Raw genomic sequence first — 13,713 nt, forward strand, 5'->3', positions numbered from 1 at the left:
AAAAAGTGAAATTCCACAATCGTTTTTTTCGGTTTTACATTTACCATGTTCATTATATTGTAAAACTGACCTGACAATATGATTCCCCAGGTCAGTACGAGTACGCAGATACCAAACACGTATAGTTTATTTTTTAAGTGGTGAAAAAAATCAAATTTGAATGAAAAAAAATTTGTTTTTGTTGCCATTTTCTGAGACCACAGACACAAAAAGAGGACTTAAAAATCCTCCAGAAAATTTAAAAAAATCACAGAGAAAAAAGCAGAGATGGTTACCTGCTGAAGCCTCCAAACAAATGCACCAGCAGGGCGCATCGGACCCGATTAATGATGGCAAAAAACAGGTGCAAAAAATACCAATGAAACAACCACTTTCAATCCAGTGTTGGCTGTTTGGCATTAGTGCACAGAAAGATAAGCGATAATAGTCTGTATGTGGCATTGTTCACACAGGCAATGCAGAGCATCTGGTTTACAGCCTATTACTAACGCACATACAGGCGGGCTGCCCAGTGCTACAAAATGCATGCTGTGTGAATAGAGGCCTACAGTTTACAGAGCCATCTTGGTCCGACTGCGCCCTGCAAGATAAAGTGCAAAAAAAACACATATCAATGTATGTAGGTATTAGTTTATATTAATAACGTAAGCCGGCAACCCGCGTCAAGGGTCCTTACATTTTGCCGGTCCTACGCTAAACATTGAGTAAAAGCTCACAAAAAGATGATTACCTCTCTGCTTTTTTCTCTGTGATTTTTTTCCATTTTCTGGAGGATTTTTAAGTCCTCTTTGTGCGTCTGTGAGCTTTTACTCAATGTTTAGCGTTAGGACCGGCAAAATGTAATGACCCTTGACGCGGGTTGCCGGCTTACGTATTGAGGCCCCAATATAAACTAATACCTTACATATATTGATATGGGTTTTTTTGCACTTTATCTTGCAGGGCGCAGTCGGACCAAGATGGCTCTGTAAACTGTAGGCCTGTATTCACACAGCATGCATTTTGTAGCACTGGGCAGCCCGCCTGTATGTGCGTTAGTAATAGGCTGTAAACCAGATGCTCTGCATTGCCTGTGTGAACAATGCCACATACAGACTATTATCGCTTATCTTTCTGTGCACTAATGCCAAACAGCCAACACTGGATTGAAAGTGGTTGTTTCATCGGTATTTTTTGCACCTGTTTTTGCCATCATTAATCGGGTCCGATGCGCCCTGCTGGTACATTTGTTTGGAGGCTTCAGCAGGTAATCATCTCTGCTTTTTTCTCTGTGATTTTTTTCCATTTTCTGAGACCCATAGCATTTCCGATTTTCGGGATATGGAGCCGTGTGATAGCTTTTTTTTTTAAGCCCTGAGTTGACAATTTTACTGATACCCTTTGAGGTAGTTACGATTGCATTTGATTGCAATGTTGAGGTAGCCAAAATAATGTAATTCTGACATTTTAATTCCTTTTCTCATTATGCCATTTACAGAAGGACTAATTTTAATTTATATTTTGATACACCAGACATTTATGAATGCAGCATTCCAATTATGTGTATTTTTTAAAATTGTTTTATTTTCTATAGGGTAAAAGTTGGGTGATTTTTGATCTTTAGCATTTTTGTTTTGAAATCATATTTTTCAAAGCTTTTTTCAAATTTTTACTGCATTTAATAGTCCTTTTAGGAGGTTTGAAGCTGCGATCGTCCGAACGCCTGTGCTATATACATCTGATTCAGCACTGCTATGTATACAGTAACATGTAAAAGTTTGGGCACCCATGTTCAAAATTACTGTTATTCAGGCAAGTTGAAGATGAAATGATCTCTAAAAGGCCTATTGTTATTTTTGAAATTTTAAAAATTGCAAAAAGTTAAATATGCAAATGATGCCAAAGTTTTGGCACCGTAGGAGATTTGTGTGCTCAGATAACTTTGACCAAGGTTTCAAACCTTAATTAGCCTGTTAGGGTTATGGATTGTTCACTATTATAGTTAGGAAAGACCAGGTGATGCAAATTTCCCAGCTTTATAAAAATCCAGCCTTCTCTAACCTTATGTCAAAAACCAGCAGCCATGGGTTCTTCTTAGCAGCTGCCTAGCACTTTGAAAATAAAAATGGTGGAGGCCCACAAAGCAGGAGAAAGGTATAAGAAGATAGTAAAGCGTTGCCCTTTCCTTAGTTTGAAATGTAGTTAAGAAATGACAGTTAACAGGAACAGTGGAGGTCAAGATAAGGTCTGGAAGACCAAGCAAAATTTGAGGGAGAGCTGCTTGTAGGATTGCAAGAGAGGCAAATCAGAACCCCGCTTGACTGCAAAAGACCTTCAGAAAGATTTAGTAGAACAATGTACCATAATTTCAGAGACACCTGCGCAAATATGGCCTTCTTGGAAGAAGAAAACCTGTCCTGCATCCTCACCATAAAATTCAGATTCAGAAGTTTGCAAAGGAACATTTAAATAAGCCTGATACATTTTGGAAACAAGTCTTGTGGACCGATGAGGTTAAAATAGAGCTATTTGGCCACAATGATCAAAGGTATGTATGATGAAAAAAAGGCACAAAATTTCAGGAAAAGAACATCCTGCCAACCATTAAGCATGGGGGTGGATCAATCATGCTTTGGGGTTGTGTTGCAACCAATGGCATGGGTAACATTTTACAGATAGAGGAAAGAATGGATTCAATGAAATTTCTAGAAATTCTTGATGCAAATCTAACTCCATATGTAAAAAGCTGACTTAAAAAAGATCTTAAACATACATAACAATCCACAATAGACTAACTCAAAAGGCGCAAGCTGAAGGTTTTACAATGATCCTCACAGTTCCATGATCTCAACATCATTGAAAATCTGTGGCTAGACTTAAAAACTGCAGTTCATGCAAAGAATCTCACAGAACTGGAAGAATCTTCCAAAGAAGCATGTGTAAGGAGGAGAATCGGGCCGTGGGTGCCTGCCCTATGCCGGGTTCGGAACTGTCGGGGCTGTCTCCTCTGTTGTCTGGGGGAAGAAGTAAGAGACTGGACAAACCTTTGCACTCAGAAACAGGGGGTGTGGCTAAGCGGCTACAGTCACAGCGTACGCAGAAGCAATCAGTCTTGGTGGGAACAGGCAGTGCGCAGCACAGGGAATGAAGTGCTCCAGCACTTGAGCACCAAGGATGTGCTGGCCCACGATCGTGTGCTCCAGCCGTGACCAGTGGGTATTGCAGAGAGAGAAGTGCAGCGTGCCCGGTAACTGGCAGTGAGCGAGGTGCCGTGCACTTCGTGACCGTGAGTACCGCACCCGTGCCGCAAAGATAGAACTGGCTTTTGAACAGACATTTGCAGCCCACCTTACCATCAGTCGCCTTCCCGCCTACAAAAGGTCTTGATCTTGCTGCAGCCTTGTTTGTTCTGGCCGCTTATGTTCATAGACTAGGGGCTCAGCGGAAGGTACTGGAGACCGACCACTGCCGCCAGAAGGGGGATCGTCATTACCAGCTGAATCTCCTTGGACCAACACCGCGCCCGCCGGTGACGGGCGCTACCAACCCTCCCCAAGTGGAACCTGCATTCTGAAGAACTTCTGAGACGAAAAGTGCACCACTGAAATATTGTCACTTTATTTATTTGCCCTTCATATTTTCCACAATTGGACTACTGTTCCCCTGTTTAACCCTTCATCTCCCTGCGAGGACTTAACCCCCTGTTAAAATTAAAACTGTTAAACCTGTTTACCCTTACTCTGCCTTCTGTCTGTCACTGCATACCGTAACCTGCTTACATATGGATGAAAATCCCTCAAGCAAGAATTGGAAAACTTTTGTCTGGCTGCAAAAAGCTTATCTTGTCTGGCTGTTTACAAGCTGTGATACTTTCAAAAGGGAGTGCTACTAGGTACTAACCATTCAAAGTGTCCAAATGTTTGCATTGGCCCATTATCCATTTTCAATTTTGATGTAAATGACGAAAATATACAAATACATAGGAAATGTGTCATCTTTAACTGTAAGAGAGATCTTTTAGAGATGATTTCATCTTCAACTTGCTTAACTGTTCATAAGAACAATAATTTAGATCAGGCTTACCCAAACTTTCACATGCCACTGTAGCAAAAATCACGATCTCCTATGAACGCCTGTTCACAGTAGGATCGTAATGACAGGCAAGGGGGTCATCAGCAGACCCTGGCTGTCATCACAATCTGGAGGTTAACCTTGAGGTTAAAGGGCCCACTTAGTTGTAAGAAAATAATTATTTAGTAGAGAATTAGAAGTTGGTGGCTTACTGTTATTTAAAGGGAACCTGTGACTAATGCTGCATTCTGTCAAGGTGGCTCTTTTATTTGGGGTCCTTCCAGTGCTGCAATATTCGTTTTTTTAATTAGCCCGCCATACCTGTAGTCTGTCCGGGGGGCATGTCTTCTCTCCCCCCCCCCCCCCCCCGGACACATTAGTGCTGCACAAGTTGGCTCTTTTAGTTAAAAACGCCAGGGGGGGTGACAGGTTGCCTTTAAAACTACTATGTGAGTTCTATAATATTTGTGTTGATAAAAAATACTTTTAATTACTGCTTCTTATGCTGCTGTCTTAGTTTCCTATCATTAGGTGGTGGCGGTACCTCGCATTCTGCTAAGGGGCCCAAAAGGATTGTAGTTACGCCTCTAGGAGTTGGTAGCTTTGTTGGAGCTGTAGAGTGAGGGATCCTACATGGTATCTGTAGGACAAGACAGTAGTATTGTTGGGAAGAGGAAATTAGAAGATGAAGAGTGCTTACTGTGAGCCAGAGAGAAGGAAAGTGAGATTGCTGAATTTAGAAACTGAAATAAATGAAGTTAAATGAAGTAGTTGAATAATGTCATCATATGCTGAGTTTTATTAAAGCATTCCTCTTATTTTACTATTTCAATACATCTATATAGTTTAAGGTCTTTTTTTAGATATAGTAAGGTAAGGTGTTATTATTTCTACTGCTATAAAACTGATGCGTCCCTATAAAAGTCATAACAAAATGGTTGCCAAAAAGATAATGATGAAATAGCCTATAATTGAGGTGGTGTGGATATTCTACAATATAGCTGATTGGCTAATGAGACTGCTTTCAAGTTCTAGTGTATTATTGTGCAGCCACAGAGGTGACATTGTGTTAAAGGCGATGAGACGTGACAAGAAGGGAATATATAATTTTAATCTCCCCATTTGAAGTAATTCAAGCAGACAAAGCCCTGATCTAAATACACATGTAATATTAGACCAATATTGTTGGCTTTTAATCAGTGTTATACTTTCATATTTCTATTCTGTGATGTAACATCTCATTAATTTTTAAGAAAAAGGATCATATTCTTTTTATAACTGTAATATCAGTTACCATAACCAGTTCCCGTTCTTCTTGTACTTCTGATACATATAAATATTCTTGCCTACATATAGGTTCTAGATTATTATTACTAGGATTATTACTTAAAAGCAACAAATGCACAGTCTGTACTATAATATCTAATTGCCTCACTCGAATGAGACTAATGGTAGTGTCACCCCTACTCATATCTCCTCATCACAACTCATAACCAGAACTTCATGGTATACTTGCTGCTTCAGACATAATAGCAAAAAAAAGGATACCGAATGTCGATCCCAGCAGACTTTAACTCCTCAGATACCAGACTTAAAGCAACTGCTGTACCAGAGGAGTTTGACAAAGTGAAAACACTCCCTCTGTCAGAGCATATCCCCAGTCAGCACAATTTCAAGGTGCATATGGATTGCCAGTACTATCGGAGGCTTAACAAAGATCTCTGTGTCTTCCATATATGCCTATTACATTCTGCCCATGGATAACACTGGATCTTGTTCATGAGTAACACTTATACATTGGGATATGGCATAATACACTGCACTACATAAGTGGTGCAGTGTATTGTCTATGTTATCAAAGGAACACATGTTGCTAATACTAGAGAAGAGAGAGAGAGGATTCAAAAATATCTAAACAAACTGGAACTGTGGGTAGCAACTAACAGAATGGTTTTTAACAGGGAAAAATCCAAAGTCCTACATTTGAGCAGGAAAAATGAAAAAAGTATATGCAGAATGGGAGGAATGGTACTAAGCAACAGCACATGTGAAAAAGACTTGGATATACTAATAAATCATAGACTGAACATGAGTCAACAGTGTGATGCAGCAGCAAAAATGCAAACACAGTTCTAGGATGTATTAACAGAAGCATAGATCACATGAAGTAATTATCCCAGTCTACTCCTCCTTGGTCAAGCCTCATTTGAAATACAGGTGCTTCTCACAAAATTAGAATATCATCAAAAGTTAATTTGGTTCAGTTCTTCAATACAAAAAGTGAAACTCATATATTATATAGAGTCATTATAAACAGAGTGATCTATTTCAAGTGTTTATTTCTGTTAATGTTGATGATTATGGCGTACAGCCAATGAAAACCCAAATGTCATTATCTCAGTAAATAAGAATACTTTATAACATCAGTTTGAAAAATGATTTTAAAATCCGAAGTGTTGACCTACTGAAATGTGTGTTAAGTAAATGTACTCAATATTTGGTCGGGGCTCCTTTTGCATCAATTACTGCATGAATACGATGTGGCATGGAGGCAATCAGCCTGTCACACAGCTGAGATGCTATGGAAGCCCAGATTGCTTTGATAGCAGCCTTCAGCTTCTCTGCATTGTTGGGCCTAGTGTCCCTCTTGACAATACCCCATAGACTCTCTATGGGGTTAAGGTCAGGCGAGTTTGCTGGCCAATCAAGCACAGTGATACTGTTGTTTTTAAACCAGGTATTGGTACTTTAGGCAGTGTGGACAGGTGCCAAGTCCTGCTGGAGAATTAAATTTCCATCTCCAAAAAGCTTGTCAGCATAGGAAAGCATGAAGTGCTCTAGACGGCTGCGCTGACTTTGGTCTTGATAAAACACAGTGGACCTACACCAGCAGATGACATGGCTCCCCAAACCATCACTTATTGTGGAAATTTCACACTGCACCTCAAGCAGCTTGGATTGTGTGCCTCACCACTCTTCCTCCAGACTCTGGGATCTTGATATCCAAATGAAATACAAAATTTACTGTCATCTGAAAACAACACCATGCACCACTGAGCAAAAGTCCAGTTCTTTTTCTCCTTGGCCCAGGTAAAACTCTTCTGACCTTGTTTATTGGTCATGAGTGGTTTGACACAAGGAATGTGACACTTGTAGCCCATGTCCTGGATATGTCTGTGTGTGGCGGCTCTTGAAGCAGCAACTTGAAGCAGCAGACTCCAGCAACCGTCCACTCCTTGTGAATCTCCCCAAAATTTTTGAATGGCCTTTTCTTAACATTTCTTTCAAGGCTGCAGTTATCCCAGTTGCTTATGCTCCTTTTTCTACCACACTTTTTTCTTCCACTCAACTTTCCATTAATATGCTTGGATACAGCATTCTGTGAGCAGCCAGCTTATTTAGCAATGACCTTTTGTTGCTCACCCTCCTTGTGGATTGTGTCAATGACTGCCTTCTGGACATCTGTCAAGTCAGCAGTCTTCCCCATGATTGTGGAGCCTACTGAAACAGACTAAGGGACCTTTTTAAATGCTTAGGAAGCCTTTGCAGGTGTTGTTTGTTAATTATTCTAATTTACTGACATAATGACTTTTGGGTTTTAATTGGCTGTAAGCCATAATCATCAACATTAACAGAAATAAACACTTGAAATAGTCACTCTTTTTGTAATGACTCTATATAATATATGAGTTTCACTTTTTGTATTGAAGAACTGAAATAAATTAACTTTTTGATGATATTCTAATTTTGTGAGAAGCACCTATATTGTGTCCAGTTCTGGGCATCACATTTAAAAAAAGACATGAACAAACTGAAGCAAGTTCAGAGAAGAGCGACCAGAATGATGACCACTCTGCTAACAATTTCCTATGACCAACAGAAGATTTGGGAATGTTTAGCTTGCAGAAGAGAAGACTGAGAGGAGACTTAATACCTGTCTACAAATATCAAGGGCTGTCGCACTGTAGAGGGGTCAGTTTTATTCGCATTTGCACAAGGAAAGACTAGAAGCAATGGGAGGAAACTTAATGGATAGAGGTACAGATTAGGTATTAGAAAGAACTTTTTGACAGTGAGGGTGATTAATGAGTGGAACAGTCTGCCACGAGAGGTGGTGAGTTCTTCTTCCATGGAGGTCTTCAAACAGAGACTGTACAGACATCTGTCTGAGATGGTTTAGTGAATCCTGCATTGAGCAGGTGGTTGCACCAGAAAACCCTGGAGGTTCCTTCCAACTCTACCATTCTATAATTCTATGATTCTAAGTTCTCATTGAGGGACTAATAAATATTGTAAAAAAAATGAAACAAAAAAATGTTTTAAAGTAAATGAAAAAAAGTCTTAGTTTTACCATTTAAAAATTGTTTAATTTGGAAAAAGGAAAAGGTGCCATGATTATTTGTAATGACCAGTGCTATAAAACTATCTCAATATTTATCCTACACTGCGAATGATCTGTAAAAGAATATCAAAAACAACACAAGAATTGCTCTTTATGTTCATTTTGCCTCATAAAAAAATTAAACAAAAGTGATCAAAAAGTTCTATATATACCAAAACAGTGCCAATAAAAACTACAGCTCGTTGCACAAAAAACAAGCCCTTATACTATACTTTGTATAAATAAAATGGCAGAATATGACAACCCCAAAACTAAAGCATTTTTAAAATGATTCTGTTGTGCAAAAGTGGTAAAACATTTAAAAAAAACTATATGCTCTGTCTGTTACTGTTATGGTATTAAGCTGTACAATAAAATTACCATGTTAATATACTACATGATGAGCGCTGTAAAAACTTAAAATAAAAAAATCAATTCCAGATACAGGGGGGGGGGGTTTAATCCATACTTCTAAAAAGTGGAACCAGTGAAATCTACAGCTTGTCTCAAACAGAATTTTCCATGGTAATAAAAAAAGTTCTCAGACTATTGTGACCAAATGACCATTCTCAAAAAGGTTTTTTTTGTGGCACAACAGTACTAGAAAATTAAAAAAAAAAAAGCTATATACCATATATACTCGAGAATAAACCAAGATTTTCAGCCCATTTTTTTAGGCTGAAAGTGCCCCTATCGGCTTATACTCTAGTCACTCCCACTGGTCTGTCTCCCGTCACCCCCACCTGTCACGGGGAGACTAGGTGAGCGAGAGCTAATAACCCGGGCCCCTGCAATGTCCCTCAGACTAGGGAAATCCTGACTGACCCTCTACCTGGAGTTTACACTGATGGTGTGCATGTCCAGGCCTCGACCCTCGCCCTGTCTCCTGTTTCAACCCTAGGCTGAAAACCTTCGCCCACCACCCAGTGAAGATGTAATTCACCAATACCCACAGTTAGCACAGACAAGGATAAAGGAAAATATACACCACGCCGCAGACACTCAGGAATACACTATAAATGTGCAGGGCAAAATAAATACAAATATAGGAAGGAGTAAATAAGACAAAGGAAAATACACCACCAGCAATGACTCTCCAGCAACCAGCTCTCCACTCCAGACCGAGATAACAACGCACAAGACAGAAGCTATAATCGGCGACGCCCAATGATCAGGAGAGCTATTTAAAGGCAATGGGCATGACCCAGCTTCCAATCCGAGGATCAGGTAAATTAACCCCGGAACAGCTAGATAGAATCTAGCCAATGAGCAAATAGTGGTCAAAAGCGGAATTACCGCTGTCTGTCGAACGACCTGGTCTGAACAGTGTCTAACATGACACCACCGGTCTGTCTCCCCTCTCCCCCGGTCTGTCTCTCTGTCACATCATACTCACCTGTTCCCAGCGCGGTCTCTGCACTTCCCTGCTTCTCCGATGGTCTCCGTGCGCCGGCAGCTCTTCCTGTGTTCAGCGGTCACGTGGTACTGCTCATAAAAGTAATGAATATGGATGCAACTCGACTCCCATAGGAGTGGAGCACATAGTCATTACTTTAATGAGTGGTACCAGTGACCGCTGAACACAGGAACCAGCTGCCGGTGCCTGAGAGACCATCGCATCAGAGAAGCAGGGACGTGCAGACCACGCCAGAAGGGTGAGCATGATGGGGGAGGGTGGGCATTGTGATATTCACCTGTCCCCGTTCCACCGCCAGGCTCCGTCTTCCGCGTCCTCAAGCTGTGACGTTCAGGTCAGAGGGTGCAATGACTTGGTTAGTGCGCACCCTCTGCCTAAATAGTCACTGCAGAGACCCGGAAGACACAGCGGGGCACGGCGGTGGAATGGGGGCAGGTGAATATCGCAAGTGCCGGTGTCCCCACCTGCTCAGGACAAGAGGTGAGTATGTCAATTTTTTTTAAATAGCTGCAGCATATGGGGCAAATGTTTCTATGGAGCATCTTATGGGGCCATAATCAACCTTTATGGAGCATTGTATGGGGCAAATGTTTCTATGGAGCATTTTATGGGGCCATAATCAACCTTTGTGCAGCATTATATGGGGCAAATGTTTCTATGGAGCGTTTTATGGGGCCATAGTCAACTTTTGTGCAGCATTATATGGGGCAAATGTTTCTATGGAGCATCTTATGGGGCCATAATCAACCTTTGTGCAGCATTATATGGGGCAAATGTTTCTATGGAGCATCTTATGGGGCCATAATCAACCTTTGTGTAGCATTATATGGGGCAAATGTTTCTATGGAGCATCTTACGGGGCCATAATCAACCTTTGTGCAGCATTATATGAGGCAAATGTTTCTATGGAGCATCTAGTGGTGCCATTATCAACCTTTATGCAGCATTATATGGAGCATAATATTCTATGGAGCATCTTATAGGGCCATAATCAACCTTTATGCAGCATTATATGGGGCAAATGTTTCTATGGAGCATCTTATGGGGCCATAATCACCCTTTGTGCAGCATTATATGGGGCTAATGTTTCTATGGAGCATGTTATGGGGCCATAATAAACTTTGTACAGCATTATATGGGGCATATTTTTGTATGGAGCATCTTATGGGGCCCATTATAAACTTTATGGAGCATTATACGGGGTGTATTTTGTATGGAGCATTATATGGGGCCCATCATGAACTGTATGGAGCATTATATGGGGTGTATTTTGTATGGAGCATTTTATCGGGCTCCTGATTCAATATGGATATTCAAAAACACTTAACCTACTGATGTCTCAATTAATTTTACTTTTATTGGTATCTATTTTTATTTTTGAAATTTACCAGTAGCTGCTGCATTTCCCGCCCAGGGCTTATATTCGAGTCATTAAGTTTTCCCAGTTTTTTGTGGCAAAATTGGGGGTCTCCGCTTATACTCGTGTCGGCTTATACTCGAGTATATACGGTAAATGTATTTTTATTTTAAGCACCGCTTTAGTGGCTTTTTTTTCCGATCAGGAGTGACTCTTTATATGTAAGTCCCCTGCCCCAGTCATATACTCCCCCTCTGGTGTCTTCATCGTTTTTCGGCACTGCTTCAGTCCCCCAGTGTCATTTTGTGAGCGCAGCTTTTGACTGACCAGAAGACATAAACTACATCACAAGCTCTCAATGCAATTCTATGAGAGCCAGAACGAGGCGAGAATAAGGCTCTCACATACATGAATTGAAAAGTGACCGCGCCGCTCCATGAAACACTGGAACTGAAGACAGGTCACTTTTCACCGGAGACCGATGGGAGCTATGCTTGAAAACGATGAAGTGGAAGGTCAGTATAAGATAGGGGAATTACATTTAAAGCACCACTCGAGCGGTGCAATAAAAAATACTCTGGAAGGGTGCTTAAACACCTTAGAGATGGAGCCATTTTGCAGCTTAATGACCAGGCCAGTTTTTACAATTCTGACCACTGTTAATTTATGAGGTTACAACTCTGGAATGCTTTAACGGATCCCGCTGATTCTGAGAATGTTTTTTCATGATATATTGTACTTCATGTTAGTGGTAACATTTCTTTGATATTACTTGTGTTTATTTATGAAAAAATTGAAATATGATGAAATATTTAAAAATTTTGCAATTTTCAAAATTAGAATTTTTCTGCCCATAAATTAGAGAGATATGTCACACAAAATAGTTAATAAATAACATTTACCACATGTCAACTTTACATCAGCACAATATTGGAACCAAAATTTTGTTTTGTTAGGAAGTTATAAGGGTTAAAAGTTGACCAGCGATTTTTCATTTTTACAACAAAATTTACAAAACCATTTTTTTAGGGACCATTTCACATTTAAAGTCACTTTGAGGGGCCTATATGACAGAAAATACCCAAAAGTTACACCATTCTAACAACTGCAACCCTCAAGGTGCTCAAAACCACATTCAAGAAGTTTATTAACCCTTCAGGTGCTTCACAGGAATTTTTGGAATGTGGAAGGAAAAAATAAACATTTACGTTTCTTTCTTTAGATCTTATATTTTTTTAATTTCTCAAGGGTAACAGGAAAAAATGGACCATACAATTTGTTGTGCAATTTCTCCTGAGCTTGCCGATACCCCATATGTGGAGGAAATCTACTATTTGGGCGCACGGCAGGGTTCAGAAGAGAAAGGAGCGTCATTTCACTTTTCTAATATAAAATTTGCTGGCATAACTAGCGGACGCCATGTCTTGTTTGGAGAGCCCCTGATGTGTCTAAACAGTAGAAACCCCTACCAAGTGACAGCATTTTGGAAACTAGCCCCCTTAGGGAACTTATCTAGATGTATATTGAGCACCTTGAACCCACAGGTGCTTCACAGAAGTTTATAACGTTAAGCTGTGAAAATGAAAAAAATCACATATTTCCCAGATAAATGTTTTTTAGCTCCAAATTTTGCATTTTTGTAAGGGTAACAGGAGAAATTGCTCCATACAATTTGTTGTGCAAGTTCTCCTGAATGCACAGATACCAAATATGTGGAGGGAAACTACTGTTTTGGGCTCATGGCAGGGCTTGGAAGGAAAAAGTGCCATTTGACTTTTTGAATGTAAAATTTGCTGGAATAATTAGCGGTTGCCATGTTGCATTTGGAGAGCCCCTCATGTGCGTAAACAGTAGAAACAACTGACACCAACAAGTGACACCAGTTTGGAAACTAGACCCCTTAGGGAACTTATCTAGATATGTATTGAGCAACTTGAACCTTAAGGCTGTGTGCACACGTAGCAGATTTTTCGTGTTTTTTTCGTGTTTTTTCGCTATAAAAACGCTATAAAACCGCAAAAAAAAACGCTCACATTAAGCATCCTATTTAATAGAATGCAATCCGCATTTTTTGTGCACATGCTGTGTTGTTTTCCTGAGCGGAATCGCATTCCAGAAAAAAACGCATCATGTTCATTAAATTTGCGGAATTGCGGGGATTCCGCACACCTAGGAATGCATTGATCTGCTTACTTCCCACATGGGGCTATGCCCACCATGCGGGAAGTAAGCAGATCATGTGCGGTTGGTACCCAGGGTGGAGGAGAGGAGACTTTCCTCCACGGACTGGGCACCATATAATTGTTAAAAAAAAAGAATTAAAATAAAAAATAGTGATATACTCACCTTCTGATGGCCCTCAGCGGTGCACGCGGCCGCTTCAGTTCCTATAGATGCTTTGTGTGAAGGACCTGCGATGACGTCGCGGTCACGTGACCGCGATGACGTCACTGTCACGTGACCGCGACGTCATCGAAGGTCCTGCACACAAAGCATCTATAGGAACGG

The sequence above is a fragment of the Ranitomeya variabilis genome, chromosome 2 (assembly GCF_051348905.1).
Source record: "Ranitomeya variabilis isolate aRanVar5 chromosome 2, aRanVar5.hap1, whole genome shotgun sequence".
NCBI classification, from domain to species: Eukaryota; Metazoa; Chordata; class Amphibia; order Anura; family Dendrobatidae; genus Ranitomeya; species Ranitomeya variabilis.